Source organism: Myotis yumanensis, unplaced genomic scaffold (genome assembly GCF_028538775.1).
Source record: "Myotis yumanensis isolate MYYU_CA2020_CCGP unplaced genomic scaffold, mMyoYum1.0.hap1 SCAF_1, whole genome shotgun sequence".
NCBI classification, from domain to species: Eukaryota; Metazoa; Chordata; class Mammalia; order Chiroptera; family Vespertilionidae; genus Myotis; species Myotis yumanensis.
In genome coordinates, this window is record NW_027223752.1 from 187,544,050 (window position 1) to 187,561,032 (window position 16,983).

At 44.9% G+C, this 16,983-nt stretch overlaps 1 protein-coding gene across 2 annotated transcripts in view; it reads left to right on the plus strand.

Moving 5' to 3' along the window:
• The window catches only part of RASGEF1B (RasGEF domain family member 1B), a 532,983-nt gene that overhangs the window by 487,695 nt on the left and 28,305 nt on the right, over nt 1-16,983 (plus strand). Inside the window, exon 1 of one of the 2 annotated variants that reach the window (XM_070394102.1) lies at nt 10,313-10,425. The exons of the other annotated variant lie outside the window; for it this stretch is intronic. The gene's annotated coding sequence lies outside the window, so the exon portion shown is untranslated. Of the gene's footprint in view, nt 1-10,312; nt 10,426-16,983 lie in introns of those variants that run through there. 2 annotated transcript variants of the gene reach the window in all.

The window sequence follows — 16,983 nt, forward strand, 5'->3', positions numbered from 1 at the left end:
GTTATGAAATATATTTTGTCAGTGCAGAAATAATAATTCACTGTGCATTATATAATCAATGAAGATGATGAGACTGTCTTATGACCCTGTGGTTAGGCCAAGTTATATTTAATTTCTCAATATCAGTATCCCTCTTGAGGATATTGCAAATAATTACTCTGTAAGAATATATAAGAATTGACAAATTAGGGAAACAATAAGGGAACAAAACAGGGAAAATAATAAATTTGCTTTTCAATAGTTCTTGTCTGCTATAATAAAAGTATAGTCATTTTTACATCTTCTTATCAGACTTTGAAACCCACTCTATCTGCTGTGGACTTTTCCAGGCAGCCGTTGCATTCTTCTGTACACTTTAAGGTCTGGGACAGGGGTCCTCAAACTACGGCCCGCGGGCCACATGAAAATACAAATATTGTATTTGTTCCTGTTTTGTTTTTTTACTTCAAAATAAGATATGTGCAGTGTGCATAGGAATTTGTTCATAGTTTTATTTAAAACTATAGTCTGGCCCTCCAATGGTCTGAGGGACAGTGAACTGGCCCCCTGTTTAAAAAGTTTGAGGACCCCTGGTCTGGGAGATAAAAAGTGACAGTGATTAGGGATCAGAGGGATGTGTAGAAGAGACTTCCCTGAAGTTATCTTTTCTAGTCAATACCCTTCTATTTTCTTAGCAAATTTAAATGAATAGCTGTCTATGATATTTTTAGTGATCCCAGGAAAGGAAAAGATATGCCTCTGTAATGTAATGACCACTGTTATAATTGATCTTCACAGACCCAGTGTTCTCCCTACGAGATAATGGATGTGAAAGAACACTGTAAACTATAACACATGTTGGGAATTATTATTGAGATGACCCTTCCAAGGCTGTCCCAATCCTGTATTTCATCACAAAAAATTGCTTGTAAGCGGCAGGATTCATTTTATAGTTTGAAGGGATTGATATGCCTGGGCAGGGACGCAGGATCTTGACTATCTAAATCTTCCTGTCCATCCTTCATCATCCTTCTCTCAGGTTCCAGGGAAATGCATGTACAGAACAATGCCAAATACACATACACTTTTTATTACTATGAAATTCCAACCTGGCCCCTAGTAAGCTAGGTTGGCCCAGGAACAGAATTCCTCTTACTCAGGCTAGAAGCAGGAAGAGGGCATGAAACCAAAGCATGCCAAGCAGTCTCCTTCCCTCTCTCACTCTAGGCCCTCAGATACTAAGGAAAGGGAAGTCAAGGAAAAGCACGGGGAAAGTAAGGGGTTTTCTCTATGGTCTGCCCTCTATGAAAGGGGTGGGAGTGAGAGTGGAATCGTTATATTTTCTTCCTCTTCCTATAGCTCTATTCTCTGTGTAACAGCAATTGCTTTTTTCTTTATATAAAACTAGAGGCCCAGTGCATGAATTGGTGCACCAGTGGGGTCCAGCCAGCTGCCCCAATGGAGTTCGGGGGCTAATTGGGAGCAGGCTGGCCCAGGGGAGGGATCAGGGGAGGGCCACGGGAGGTTGGCCTGCCTCACCCCTGATGGGGGTGATGAACTCCTTTAGCTTTTTCTTGTCTGTGAAGCTCTTTATTTGGCCTTCAATTCTAAATGAGCTTTGCCTGGTAGAGAAGGGCATGGCAAGAAATATTCAAAGTGATGAAGAGCAAGGACCTGTAGCCAGGATGACCTTCCTTTTGAAAGGACAGTTGGGGCTGCTCCAGGGGCCAAGGGTCTGGCCTCCGTGAAACCTGGGTCAGTCTTTGCATGGGGCGAGTGGAATCGCTGAGGCCTATTTGAGAGTCGCCAAGGCTGGAAGCATGAACACTTAAAAACACGTTCGCGAAGGGATGTTATGGGTTCTCTCTCATCAAAAAGCCCACGCATGTCTGTGCTACACCAACAGGGTTGTTTTAGCACTGAAGTCTCCATCTGCAAGCGCACCTGCCTCCAGGAGCTGGCGGGAGGGAAGTAGATGAGGCTGGTGGTGCCAAGTGACCTGGCAGGTGTCAGCGGCTCCACCGTCTGAGCCCCAGGCGCGGGGAGACGGGCTCTGACATCACCACTGTGGAGGATTTGACGGCATCGGCATCGGCTTGTTGCTATTTTGTTTTATTTTTATCTCTTTTCCCCTTTAAACCTCTCCAGGTTGCGTGCATTCGACAGAGGAGCAGCCTTTGCAGCCTCCTCGGCAGAGAGCAGTCCTTCGATCTGGGTTCACACACAGCCCGACAGGGTCCTGTTTAGAAACGCACGTGGGTCTTGCATTATTTGCGCTATTACCGGTAAAGAGGGCTTTAGATTCTGGCACGTAAATATGTTTCCTGCTTATCCACGAGGGCAGGAGGCCGAGCTCAGCCACAGGCGCAGCCACAGTTCTTCATGCACTCACAGGCTTCCATCCAAGGGCGACAATGCAGGTGCTTGGTACACGGAGGGGGCCGGGGAGCAGGGTCAGGCAGCAAGAGCCGAACCGGCCACCGAACCGGCCACCTGTGGCCCTGCTTTTCCCAGGCCTTCTGTCTCAGTCCCCATCTTCCCACTCCGAGTCTGTAGCATCTTCCTCTTGAGGCGGATTCAGGCGTCTGTGGGACATGATGTTTATCACACGCTGTTTCTCTGTGTGGGTGTTCAGCAGGGGGTGTTCCTGAATCAGGCTTCCTTCGGCATTGTGGTGGTAGGGGGGTTCAGCATGAAGGTGTGAACACAACCTGTGCAGACTCCTCGCTGAGCGCCTTCTGTATACCTTCTGTATGCCTGGCTGGCGTCTCCCCTCAGAAGGGGTGCTGACAGCTCAGACACGTGTTCCCTGTGTCCATGACCAGCAGGTGGGAGGGCCTAATGGGGACTGGGCCTGCCAGGGGGAGGGGATGCGGGAGGTTGAGGGAGGGTGCTGATCAGCCAGATCAGGCTGGTTGGCTGCCGCAGTGCTCGTCATAGCCACCGGTCGTTCTAGTCATTCCACCATAATGATCACTGGGCTTTTATATACGGAGATAAACGCTTTGTGATCTGTGCCATACTCTGGGTCTTGTGTTTTTTTGTTTATTTCTTCCCTTCAAAAAATTTTTGAGTTTGTGTGTTCCAGAGAGCTGTGATTAGATTAGAGATGCTATGGGACAAGTTAACCAGCTACAAAGTCTGATGAACAAACCTTTTTTTTTTTAGCAACTGTGAAGTGATTTTCTCAAAAATTCATTTTTTATGTTTTTGCTTTATAAAGCTCAGATAATCTTTTGTCAACATAAAAGAATGGCAATATGCATCACACTTATCAAAAAAGGGCTTGTCTTCCTTGGCTTTGAAAGTGAGAAGGAGTAGGCTGTGGTCTAAATTGACTGCTGTGTGACCATTGCCTTTGTTTTATCTTATAAATGGGCTAAAATCCCATATCCTAGGGGTGTTTGTCTCCATATTGAGGAAATAAATGAAAGATAAAATGTGAATGTGTTTTGGAGAGTTACTTGGACATTTCACAAGGTCCTTTAAGATCCAGAGAGGGAATTCAATGCTGAAAAAGGCTACTACCCCACCTCGAACACCTTTAATGTTTTTTTTTTTTCTTACACGGAAGCTGCAATCCATTCTCTTACACTTTTTCCTCTTACATCCTATCTCATGTCTCTGAGCCTCATTCCTTTTTCACATGACAAGTTTTAAATATTTGAAAGCAGTTATGCTTTGTGAGATTTTTATTTAAAGTTCAAGTGTTTTAATAATATCACAATTAACATATTTTTTTTGTAGTTGAGACAATGAACTGCTTTGTGATTACAACAACTGGCTTCTAGTTTAATATAGAGCTGCTAGTGTTTTTGTTTTTGTTTTACAAAGTAAGCTTTTATTTCAGAATGATTTTTAATTTACAGAAAAATTGTCAAGATAGTAGAGCTCCTATATACTCAGCACCCAGCCTACTCCAAGTCAACATCTTACACCTTACATGGTATATTTGTCAAAACTATGAGAATGACCATAGTTATTATTAACTATGCTGTTATTAACTAAAATCCAGACCTTATTCAGAGTTCCAGTTTCCTCACTAATGTCCTGTGTGTTTTTTTTTGTTTCAAGATTTAATCTAGGACATTACACTGCATTTTAAAAAAATACATATTCCTTATTTTTAAAGCTTACTCATTTATTTACTTGTTTGTTTTTAATACTCAACTGAGGATCTGCTTATTGATTTTAGAGAAAAAGAAAGGAAGAGAGAGAGAGAGAGAGAGAGAGAGAGAGAAGGGGGAGAGAGAGAGAGAGAGAGAGAGATCAATCGGTTGCCCCCTGTATGTGCCCCTAACTGTGGATCGAACCCGCAACCTAGTATATGCCCTGACCAAGAATCAAACCTGCAACTTTTCAGTGTAGGAGACGACACCCCAGTCAGGGCTAGAACTATCTTCCTTTTAAATTCTATTGGTCACCTCAGTCATTTTTCCAGGGACAGAGAATGGGTGGGAGAGCTGTTGTCTTCATTACTGAGCTAGAGAAACTGAGGTTTGAAAATGACTAAGATCCCTTAGCAGGGCAGGGAATACAAGGCCAGCCTCACTTGGCACCTTTCCTTCCGAGGACTCTTGGTTTTCAGAGGCCCCTTTGGAATGTTCCACCCGGCCTACCTCATCCCACCAGTGCAGTCCACGAGAGACTCCTCTATCAGGTGGGCCCACCACTGCCCCATCACCTCCTCCTCAAGATTTGAGGGCCAGGACAATGGTTTAGTGACTTCAGCCTGGGCAGAAGGAGGAAGGGAGAGAGAGAGAGAGAGAGAGAGAGAGAGAGAGAGAGAGAGAAAGAGAAAGAGAAAGAGAGAATGAGAGAGAGAGGAAGAGAGAGAAACTGAGTGAGAGGGAAATACTGTTATTTGCCTATGCAAATCATTTGTGATAAATAAAAAATGGCACAAATTATTTTCACATTCTCTAAGAGAAATAGGCTGTTCCCTTGAATCTGGGCCAGCTTTATGACTTGCTTGACCAAAAGAACTTAGTAGAATTGATGTTGTACCAATTCTGGGCTTAGAACTTAAGAAACTTTGCAGCTTCTACTTTCATTTTCTTGGAATTCTGAGGCCATCATGTGATTAAGGCCACGTGGAGAAGAACCAAGTCACCCAGCCAACAGCCTGCCAATAGCCAGACCATCATAGACCATCCAGCCTCATCTGAGGGACAGTTCATTGATTGTAGTCTCAGAAGTGATTCTAGGTGACATCAGCAGAACTGTTCAGATAAGCCCAGTCCAAACTGCCAACCCACAGCAGTGTGAGCAAATAAATGACTTGTTTTTAGCTGTTAAGTTTTGGGATGTTTGTTATTTCCCATTTCTCTCTTGGTGATGATATCCAGTATTATTTCAGGAGGCAGCATGCCAATCCCAGGAGATAGAGTATGATTGGTTCACTCGTTTGCGACAGTTCTGTTCCCTGCTATTTTAGTTTTCACTGTAGCTAGGGGTGGTGATAGTAGCTGGTTTGGGTCAAGATGACCTTAGTGGAAATATGCAGGGGAGGGAGTAGGAAACAGGTCTCTGAAAACTTTAGGATAGAAGTTGACAGGTACAGTGGGTTGGCCCTTATTTCTCTCCGACTCCTTTCTTCCTTGAACATAGCCATGATTCCTGGGGGGTACTGCAGCCATCTTAAGACCATGAAGTGACAAGCAATGAAGGAAAGTCTGAAGGATCGCAGAAAAGTGCACACTACTTCACTGAGTTGTTAAACCAAACCCACTAGTCACCTGTCTCCAGGATTGATGCTGTGTGGAAAAACTAACTTCTCTTTGTTCAAGCCACTGTAACCTAGGTTCTGTTTACCCACAGCTAACTGTATTCTACATAATAGCATATACAAACACACACACAAATGCATAAGGATCCTGTCCTTGGGGCTCTGGAGCCAGTAGCATGTGGCTCTCCAAACCTGTGTCCTATTTCATTTTACCCTCTCAATAGCCCCTTGAGAGCAAAGACATGACCCATTTCACAGCAGTGGGACTGGGGTCTCCCACACTGTTCAGCAGTGAGTCCAAGGTGCAGTTAGCAAAGGGGGTGCTTAGTGTTGGACTCTCCTTGCAAGTGCAAAGGGAATGGACCCCCAGCTACACCTCTGCATGGGCCAGCCCACTGGAGGTTAGGTATGTCTTCTGGACTCTTGGGAGTGGTGACAGGTACCAAGGAGACTGCTAGTGTAAGTCCTGCATGACGCACCCAGGTATACACCATTAGGTCCGAGAGGGTGGACTGGACCATCTTGGCAGGGATGGTCTCTCACCTGGGTACGGCTCCTGGGAGGCTGCACAGCGGTGGGAGCCTTGAAGGAGCAGAAGAAGTCCCCACCATGGGCCCCTTTGATCCACAGGACATTGATGGGGGCACACTGTCTGGGTCCTTCCAGATCATGTCCTTGAGGCTCTGAACCTTGGCTGGGTCCATCACAGACGGCAGTGGTGAGATGATTATGCTCAGTGGCACGCTGGGCACCGTGGTGGAGCAACCCGAGTGGACGCTGCCTCCCTGAGGGCTGCTGCTCGTTCTGCCCAGGTCCCCCGGGTGCTCCCCACCCGCCACCAGTCTGATCCAGTGCTCCCACGCACAGCCCTGTTGTGCTGCTGCACACATATCTGCTAGTTTTAACAGCAATATCTTAGACATGTAAATTGAATCCAGTTAATGGTTGAGGATATTTTTTTCAGGCATTATTTCATAAATCTTACCCAGTTTATAGAGTGGGAAGATGGGAGCATTGGAGTCACAGAGATATGCATTGAACTCATGGCTTCTTCAGCCGAATGGCCTTGGCAAGTTACTTACCTTCCTAAGCCTGATCCCTTTGTCTCAGAAATGGAGAGAATCGTACCTATATCTCAGGGGCTTGATAAGGACAGCAGATAATACACGTGAAAAAAAGCATAACACAAATATGGTGAATACTCAACCGGGAGTAAAAGGAGTGAACAACATCAACATGTCAACATGGATGGATGATCAAAATCCAAAGCTAGAGGGAAATCAGTGAGCGGCTGAATGAGACGGATTGCACAGAAACATTTACGTAAATACACTCATGGGCACTCACACAGAACAATGCCATCACTGCTCACGAAAGGTGGATTGAAACACACACTGGAGACTGTGTGGAAGAGTCAGCACCACTGGGCTGGTGAAAACTGGGACTCTAGATGGGAAAGAGACTAGAATAAACTGAAGTGCTGGAATGGATCCGCCCTGATGCTTGCTGTTATTGTGTGCACCTGAGGTTCAAGAGGAAAGCAAAACAATGTTTAGCACAAAGCCTGCTATTTACCCAGAGGCTCAATATAGAAGGCTATTTTTGTTACTAGAGTGAAGTCCTACTCAACAGGGGCTTTATTTGACTAGTATTATTGAGCTTACCAACATTTACAAAGATAAGAATTGAGTTAATGGAATCAAAAGACCAGACAGAAACTATTAAAAGTAGAGAACGTAAAGAATATCTTTTCATGATAGAGAATAATCGATACATAATCATATTATTTCATGAGAGAGTAATTGAATACTCATGTTATTTATTGAGCGCTTACCATGTGCTAGGCATTAATGAATTCAGCCAACATATATTTAATTGAGTGCTCATAATGAGTGAGACACTGTTATAGACATTGAAAATACAGAAGGAGAACAACAACTACAGTGGCAACAACAAACTGCCTGTTATTAAGCTTATATCCTAGTGAGGGGATAGGGGCAGTAATAAGTAAAATATAAGTATGTCTAATGGTGGTAAGTCCTATGGAGGAAACAAAACAGGGAAGGAAGCTATGGATTGGGGTCAGGGAAGACTTCTCTAAATGGCATGGTTCCAAACCCATTTCATGTATTATCTCTTTTATTCTTCTCAGTGCCCTATTGAAGAAGTTACCTATGTAAACCACGATTGCTGTCTTCAGATGAGTAGAGTGGGGCCAGAGTCTTGTGGTGCCTTTTCTAAGGTCTGATGGCTGACCAAGCACTAGAGATGGGATTAGGGTTTGGGCCACCTAGCTTTGGAGCTTCCCCCTAGGAATTACCCCCTATATAGGGAGCTGGAAGGGGCCCTGGGGATCCACCAGAAATGTGGTTTGATAAAGCATTGCCACATCCTATATAATAAAACCCTAATATGCAATATGCAAATAGACCGAATGACGGAATGACCAGCAGGATGACTGGCAGAACAACCGGTCGCTATGACGTGCACTGATCACCAGGGGGCAGGCGCTCAACGCAGGAGCATCTTCCCCCCCCTCCCCCGCCCCCCGACCAGAGGGAGGCAACGGCAGTGTCAGTGGCAGCAGTGGCGATGGAAGGCGGGGCCAGCCAATGGGTGGTGCCAGGCCACCAGCTAAGGTGGGTGCCAGCCGGGGCTCCCTGATCGACCGCCTGCCCAGTGATGACATGCATGGACTCTGGCTTGCACATTTTGTGGTCAGCCCTGTTTCTGACATTTAAAATTGTGTGACAAAGCTAATTACTTCTCTCTGCTTCAGTTTTTCCACCCATAAGATGGGGAAAATGCTACTACTGCCTCAGAAGGATCATGTTATGTACTACTTTTTACATTCAGGGCAAAAAATGTAGCTGCCCATACAACAGCAAGATGCTTTTCACCTGTATGAAAAGTATGGTCACTGGTGCATGCAGCATCCCGGATTTCGAGAGGGATGTTCAACTGCCAGTTTAGGCCCGACATCCCCTGAGGAGTCCCGGATTGCGAGAGGACGCAGGCCAGGCTGAGGCGCCCAAAATCTTTTGGGTTGGTGGGTGGATCCAGAGGTTACAAAGGATATGTCAAATATTTTCCATTAAGAAGTCCTGATTTAGTCCAAACCTCTTAATTTATTGCTATAGGACTAGAAATCTCGACATTGTAAATGACTTGTCTAACTCCCTATGGCTTGTTTGTTATGGAATCAGGATGGAAAACTGAGCGTGAAAGACTAAGCAGCCACCACAGTTGGGCTGGGCTGCCCACGCCTCTGTGCTTTACTCTGCATGAGTGGCCCCAACCAACCTCTCTTGGCTTTTCGGTTTCTCCTTTAAACTGCAGAGAGGCTGGGATAAGTGAGAGTGAGTTACTGAGTCAGGAACACCCATTTGCAGAAGAGAAGGAGGGAATATAATTAGAGGAAGAGAAGTGAGAAGAGGCGCAGATGAGGAAAATGAAGGTAGAAATCAGCTATGAATAGGCAAAGTGAACTGCAAGAAGACTGGTTCCACCCCAGGAAGGAGGAGGGAAGGGGAGAAGATGGTGCAGGGACAAAAAAAAGGTTTCTGTATCTAGTAAGCCTAATTATGGCCCTAAAAGACAGGTATGAATAGTGTTGCTTTATATATGGGGAAACTGAAGTTTATAAAAGCTACTTCACTTATTCAAGGTCACATAGCTGGCAAGGTAGTCTGTGTGTGTGTGTGTGTTTCTTCCTTTGGGTGTTTTCCTACACTTATTTGTTTCCATTGTTTCTTCTCTCCAACCTCCTTTTATTTATACAAGGTAAAGTGCTGAGGTATTTACCTTTCAAAAATAGTTACCAAGTATACAGTGATAGAGTATATGGTTACCATGACAACAGCTATTATTGAGGACTGACCTCCCCTTTTTGCCTCCAGAATACTATTTCGCAACACTGGCTCCCATCCTTTTGGAACTTGTAATAGCCGCAATTTTACATGTTGTTTGGGTGACCATTTACTTGGCTTGCCCTCCGCTAGACTGTAAGCTTCACAGTGGCAGGGACCAGCCTACTTTTGCCTGAAGGGCGCCCCCAGCGTTTTGCACAATGCCTAGCACTCAGGCCCTCGGTAAATACTTGCTGAGCGAAGGTTCTTGCAATTGCTCTCAGCTCTCTTCTGAAAGTTGCCTGGACAGTAAGCCTTAGCTCATAATTATGTTACTAGATACTGTATGACGAGTCTGGCCGGTATTGACAGTAGAACACAGGTAAATGAGTGGACACACACACACACACACACACACACACACACGCAAGCACAAACAGCCCCGGGCAGGTGCACTCGGAGGAATCGCTCACGCTCGGAGCGAGCAGACCCAGCGCGGGTAAACGCCACTGCGTGGGCTCCGCCAGCCTCCGCAGCGTGGGCGGGCAGCCGGTGACCGCACGGCTGGAGTCCCGTCCCGGGAGGCGCGTGGGCAAGTCCCGGCACCCGAGGCGGCAGCGCCGTGGGCGGTGAGCTGCGCCATGATTGGCCCGCGTCTGCCCGGGTGGGCGGGGCTGCGGCGGAAGGCGGGCGCTCGGAGCCAAGGGGGTGTGCGCGGCAGCGGGCCGTAGTTTCAGTATAAACAAGGAGCCCGGCTGGTTGTGCGGGATTTTCCTCCACGTCCCGCGCGCTTCTGCTCCCCGGCCTTTGGTAGTGTTTGTGGGCGCGCGGCCAACAGCCGGGAAGGCGAGGACTGGGGTCCATCTGCAGGTAGGTGTTCCCTGGCCGGGCCATTCTTCTGGGAGGACGGAGCGGGGGCCGCGGGAAGCGAAGGGCTGCGCTGCGCTCCTCCAGGCGACCCGGGAGCTGCGCCCCGAGCCAGCCGGCGCTCACCCTGCGCCCGGAGCTGCCGGGTGCGCCTTGGGTGCTGAGAAAGCCGGGGCCAAGCGAGCTCTCACCGGCGCAAAGTGCCCCGCCAAAGCCAAGGACCGGGGAGTTCCCCGGTCCCGCCGCCGAGGACGCCCGGGGCTGCCCCGGGAGCGGACCCAGTGCCAACAGGTGCGGGGCCCAGCCCCCTGGGCCCCGGGCGGGGAGGGGTTGGGTTTTGCCTTGTTTCTCTCACCCTGATCCCGCAGCCAGGCTTTCTGTTGCGAAATCTTGGCACAGTTTTTGAGGATTTGTGCGAGTTCTAGTCGCGTTCATCCTTTCTTCATCCCCTCTTTCGGTGCACAGCTAAGCTGCTCCCTTATACTTATTGGCTAGTTTGGGGGGGGGGGGGGGTTGTTTGTGTGGTGGAGGGTAGAGGGAAGTTGTTTATTTCTAATGCCGGAGCCGATAATATAGGGGGTCCGATTTAGGAGGAGACAAGGGAACAGTCAAGTCATGTGCTCGCCGCCAATGAGATGGTAATCCTTTATCCCACTCCCGTTTAAGTGGCGAACTTGGGGACACCTTGCCTGAGCTCAGGTGAGTCGCCGCGGGTGACCTGGCGGGACAGTAATAACCTGAACGGGGGGGGGGGGGGGGGGGGTACCTGGGAGCGTTTCGAGAAGCTAGCGTGAGGGAGGCTCTCTTTCTGGGGCAACGGTGGGGACCACTTCAGTGCTGTGCAAGAGGAAGGAGCAAAGCGGGGGGGGGGGGGGGGGGGGGGGGCGGCTGTGTGCCCGTCTGTGTGGCTTCTCACCTTACCCCAACCCAGTTGGTGCAGTTCAAGCAAAAGCAATGTGTGGAGGGTGGCACAAGTGTGGTAAATAGCAGGAGGAGATCTCTAGGGAGCGACTTTCTCTGGTGAATGTAGATATTTATGTCTGTCATCGCCTATTAACTTGGTGGCTATAGCGTGTATAGATACACTGAAATTTGCGTAGGTGTTTTTGGGCTGAACACATCTCCAAGGAATCTTTCCTAAGCAGCACCATGTGACCACGGGGAGGAACTGCTGGTGTGCGTAGATCTATATTTAGTCCTGGATGATCTCTCATGACCCAGGGAAGGTCTCTGAACTGGGTACATAAAAAAGGGGAAGAGTCCGGGGAGCAGGTTTTCTGCATTCCTGAATAATGTCTGGTACAGTCAGACTCAGATGGGGTGAATAATTATTCTTTCCTCTGAAAACAGTAGCTAGGGCTTGTCATGTGGTATCTGTGTCTCAATTTAAAACATAAACATAGTGGGACCCTAGTGATAAGCCTCAGCCAAGAAACAGGGAGGTTAGAATTAACCAGACAGTAGATATGGATCTTGACAGGTCAGGTGAGGGTTGGAGCAAATGTAGAATTGATGTCCAAAACGAAATAACAAAAATGAAAATGCTTGCCCATTGAGATTTTCAGAGAAAATAAAGGGACAGCTTGTTAGACCTTTTCAATGAATGGCTCTTCATTTTGTGGGGAGACAGTGGTAGAGCCGATGAGGGCCCAGGGGGCACTGTTGATGGAAATCAGGGTTCACAAGCAGTGCTGTGTTATGCCTTTCAAGCAGATGGGCTGGCAACGATGAGAAGATCAGCTACTGACTGGCAACTTTCTTGTTGGCATTCTTCCATTTCGCGTCTGTCAGTGCTTTGTTTTCCTAGAGGTGGCAACATTTCTGGCTACTAAGCATACTGGCCTTGGGCCTTCTAATGGAGTGTTAAATTCTTAGAACTTATTTCTCCCATGTGTATTTTCAATCTTGCTTGGTATTATGTGCTCCATGAGACAGTGAATCTGCTACTACCACACCTGATACCTGGGGATCATACTATCTTTTGGAATAGAAAATCACCAGAAACCACTTACATTTATAGTATTCCCCCCCCCCCCCCCCGCCAGGTTAGTATCTAATTTAACTTTATTTTTATGGGAATATATTTCAAAATATCATTCCATAATAAGACATGTCTTATTGCTAACATTACTTTCTTATAATCTAAAATTAACTACTGGCTGATAAACTACAATAAGGCCAAAAAAAAAAAAAATCAATTGAATAACACCTATCTAGAAAAAAGAGAAATGGTCAGAAAATTGAGGGGGAGAAGCTGTGTGACTGTCTATGCTGGGCAAGGTACCTAATATGGCACAGAAGTGATGGGATCAACTGTATCCATCTCCCCAGGGACTTTGGATGAGCATATAGATGGCTCCAAAGGAAGTATCTCCTTGGAGAGGAGTTGGGGAAAGGAGGGTAGTTTTCCTGATGAGAGAAGAATCTGGAATCTCTGAAGCAGGGGTTGAGAGTCTTGAGTCTGATGTCCACAAATAACCAATGGAAAGACCATCATAGCATTCTGTGAGAGCCTGAAGACACAAATTGTGCTGTTGTGGTTGAATTCAAGAGTTGCCTCCCCAGCCTCTTCATTTTTCAAGAACCACAGTTGTCCTTTCTTGGTCCTGCAGTGAAATCTACATAAACTGTATCCCTGCAACCCTCCCTTATCCTAAAATGACAGATGCTGTAGCTTAGTGCTACGGACAGATTTCGGAATAGAGACTAAGGTTCTGGCAGACCTGGTGCCCTAACAAGTCACTTACTTTCTCCCTGTACCTGCAGTATTTGTAAAATTAGACAGGATGTTGAACTCGATGCTTTTCGGGTTTCTTTCAGCTCTGTGATAACTTATTTATTTGCTGTGCTATCACTTCGTGCATTTGCACCCTGTATTAGCGGGGGAAGAAGGAGGGTTGAAGTGATCTGCAGGCAGATGTTCACCTACTTTCTGGGTGCATGGAAGCGAGGAGAGGAGAATGACGTTTCTTTCTCTTTTTTTAAATATTTTTATTTATTTCAGTGAGGAAGGGAGAGGAAGAGATAGAAACATCAATGATGAGAGAGAATTATTGATCAGCTGCCTCCTGAATGCCCTCTACTGGGGATTGAGCCTGAAACCTGGTCATATGCTCTGACCCAGAATCTAACCGTGATCTCCTGGTTCATAGGTTGATGCTCAACCATTGAGCCACACCAGCCAGGCTGAAGTTTATTTTTATTTATGAAAACTATGTAGAGATTTAATATTTTCTTAAAATGCTTTTGTTTTTCCACCCTTGTTAGTATATTTAAAAATACGAATTAAGAGGTTGAGTGAGGATATTTTTTTGAATTAAGCCAGTCACTTTTTTCTTAGGTTTATATGTTTACTATTTTACTTCAAGGTATGTCTACATCTGGGAAATCATTCAATTGATAGAAATGTTATTAGGAAACCCTGGTATGAAAAATTTTAGTTGAACACAGAGAAAATACAAATAAGCCTCGTATGAAAGAAAGACACTTTAGACTACCAGTATCTTTCTATTTATCTAAAAGAATGGAGGGGGAGACATTAGGGTAGTTTTTCAAGAACTTGCAGACAAAAAATAAAATTATCTTAGTAATCATGTTTTATAGTGCAATGCAAATAGAAAATTCTGCTTGTTTACTAAATGCCCTCTTAAGTATCAGGCCATTTAACTGCTGAGATGAATTGGGTTGAGAAAAATATATCCTTTTGGTAAAGGATTCTCCCCAAATAATATTCTGTAATTTGGCTTGGGATGCATTATGTATAAATGATGATTCAGCTACTTTCTTTGGCATTCAGTATGACAGGAAATAGCCACATGGGGGTATTTCAATTAAGTTTAAAGAAAATAAAATAAAGAATTTAGTTTCTTAGTTGTGCTCGCCACATTGAAGTGCTCAATGGGCACATGTGGCTAACAGCACAGTGTTGGACAGTGCTGAAGAGGAACATTTCCAATATCCCAGAAAGTTCTTTTTGGCAGCACTTAATTAGCTAGTGATGATTTTGATTATCCAGAAGATCACTTTTATTCCTCTGGGAAAACAAAATAATTAAATCTCGTCACAGACAGGCACCTAAGACATAGGAAATAAGACAAACTGGCTTTATCGGCCAGTATATATTTTCCACTGTACAGAATGAACAATGCCACTTTCCTAAGAGCAATGACATACCAAGATTACAAACACTTATTTCTCAAAATTTCTTCCCCGAACTGTAGTTGTCCTTTTTACTTTTCTGATCCAGCACCAGCTGTTATTTCTGGAAAGCGCCAACTCTTTCAAAGACAAGGGACGTGGAGCCATCTGCTGTTAATTGCAGGAACTGCAGGAAAGTTGTAGGTTAAACCAATGCATAATGTCAACATGTTCTGTGATCGGTTCCCACACTGCAAAGATTTATCTCATAGAGAAGTTTTAAATGATTATCCAAGCCCATTTAGAGTGTCCATGTACTGAAGTATCATTTTGTGTTTTAATAAACTACTAGCAAGATATCCTTAAGACAAAAGATGACAAGTTTTAGCTTTGTTTATCTTCCAGGGAAACCAGATAATAGTTATCTGAGTCAGAACCCCTCCTTCCATCAATTAGAAATTAGTAGGTACTTTTTTTTTTAAGTAACATCTAGGAGAAATCAATAAAAATACAAAATACTTTCTGTATAAACGCCTATATAAAAATAAGAAAATAATACCACCATTTCATTATTATGGAGAAAAATTGGACCTTCTTTCCTCAAAAATACTGATTTTTCTCCCTTGACTTTGAAATCTACTCAGCATTTGGGGCTCCTTTCCAAAGAATGTACTTGTCTGGAAATTACTTACTTTTTTGTTCAGATGCCAGAGAAGTGAGTTGATCTGAGTTGTCGGTTTTATATGTTTGTACGTTCTACATAATACCTCTTTTTTTCAAGGAAGTGAGCAGAGGTGTAGGATTTCTACAGTTCTCAGGGCTGTTGCTAGAGATCTCTGCTTTAAGATTTTCCCTGGCTGAGGAAAGACTTGAGAAGATAATCTTTTAGACATTTTCAAGCTCATATAAGCCGTATTTTAGGGAGTGTCAAAAACTTGACTTTGACCTTCACCCTGGTTCAAATCTGTAGTTAGATACACTCTGAAGTAAAGATGAAATATATGAAGTCTTTTTCATTCAGATCTCTGGAACCTCAAATGTAAATAGGAAGAAGATATATCTCACCCAAGTGCAAAGTTCCTTTAGGATCTAGATGGATATTGGGGAACTGGTAATTCCAGGATATTAAATTAAGCCACTCCTCACTAAACAATCATGCTATCAGAGTTCAGCTGTGATAGGGAGGCCTTCCTCCACCTCAGTGGTTTTTTTTTTTAATTGGAACATATGCTCAGCATTTGAACAGAAGCTAAAAGGTAGTGATCAATATAAAGGCATTGGATTTATTAAGTCTTTGAAAAAAAAAGGCAACACTTTTTCTTTGACTCCTGCCTTTTCTATCTCATTCACTTGAGGGTAAAGGGAATGCTGACTCGACCTTTTGGGAGAGATTTACAATGCAACGATAGCAGATGCTGAAGGATAGCTTTTGATTTAGTCCCCACACCCATCTTTTCCTAGAGCTCTTCCAATCCAAATTGTCACCTGAAACCACCTTATCCTGGTGCACCTGCCTCATCATAAATAACGTTGTGCAAAAGCAGCCGCTAATTCAAACACAGTCTGCTGTTGAGAAAAAGGCAGCTTTTCATCTGGTGCTTTAGTCGGATTGAAACCATTAGGCATGCCTTTCAAATCCATTCATCCCGTAAATCACCCAGAGCTGGCTTCCTTGCTGCTGGATCAATGTCAGGCGGAACTTTTTCAGGGTCCTTGGGAGAACATGATATATCTTTGTGACTGAATTAGCTGCCCCTGTAAGATACCTGGTCTGTCAACCAACTCTCCAGCTTACCAAATTGATTTTTAAAAAGAACATTCATCTTGTCTACCTGGATTGGATGTATCTTTTACTTCCCTCAGGGAAGTCTTCTGGCAGGACCTGTAATCCGCATGCTAATTTTGGTGTTGCTAAACTTTCTTCTAGCCTGATTCCTTGTTTAAAATACCAAAATTTGTTTTCCATTGTCTCATTATGTCCTCTCTATCCCAAAGGGCTGCTCCAATATAGGAGGGGGAAAGTCTATTTAAATATCTCTACCCAAACTAAAAGCAATGTCTCTCTTTTTTAATACTCTCCAACTCCATATGATTGGTACTGCCTAAAAATACAGCATTCCTTCATTTCGAAGGAGGAGTCTGGAATGTGGTAGACCAAGGTTCCCTGCAGAGCCTCCACGTTCTCCTCATTTGAGCCAGAGTAGATAAATAACTAGATTCTGTACATGTGCCCACACACGTGCGTCGCAACCTGGGGTCTGAGTTCCCTGAAAGTATATGCATTTCTTATGGGGAGAGGTGTATGATTTTCCCCAGAAAAGTTAAGAGCCACCGACCAGATAGACTATATTCTGAGTTTCCAAGAGCTGGTTTGCAAATGAAATTTAGTAAGGTGAGCATTACTTGGGAGATTAACCTGCCCTC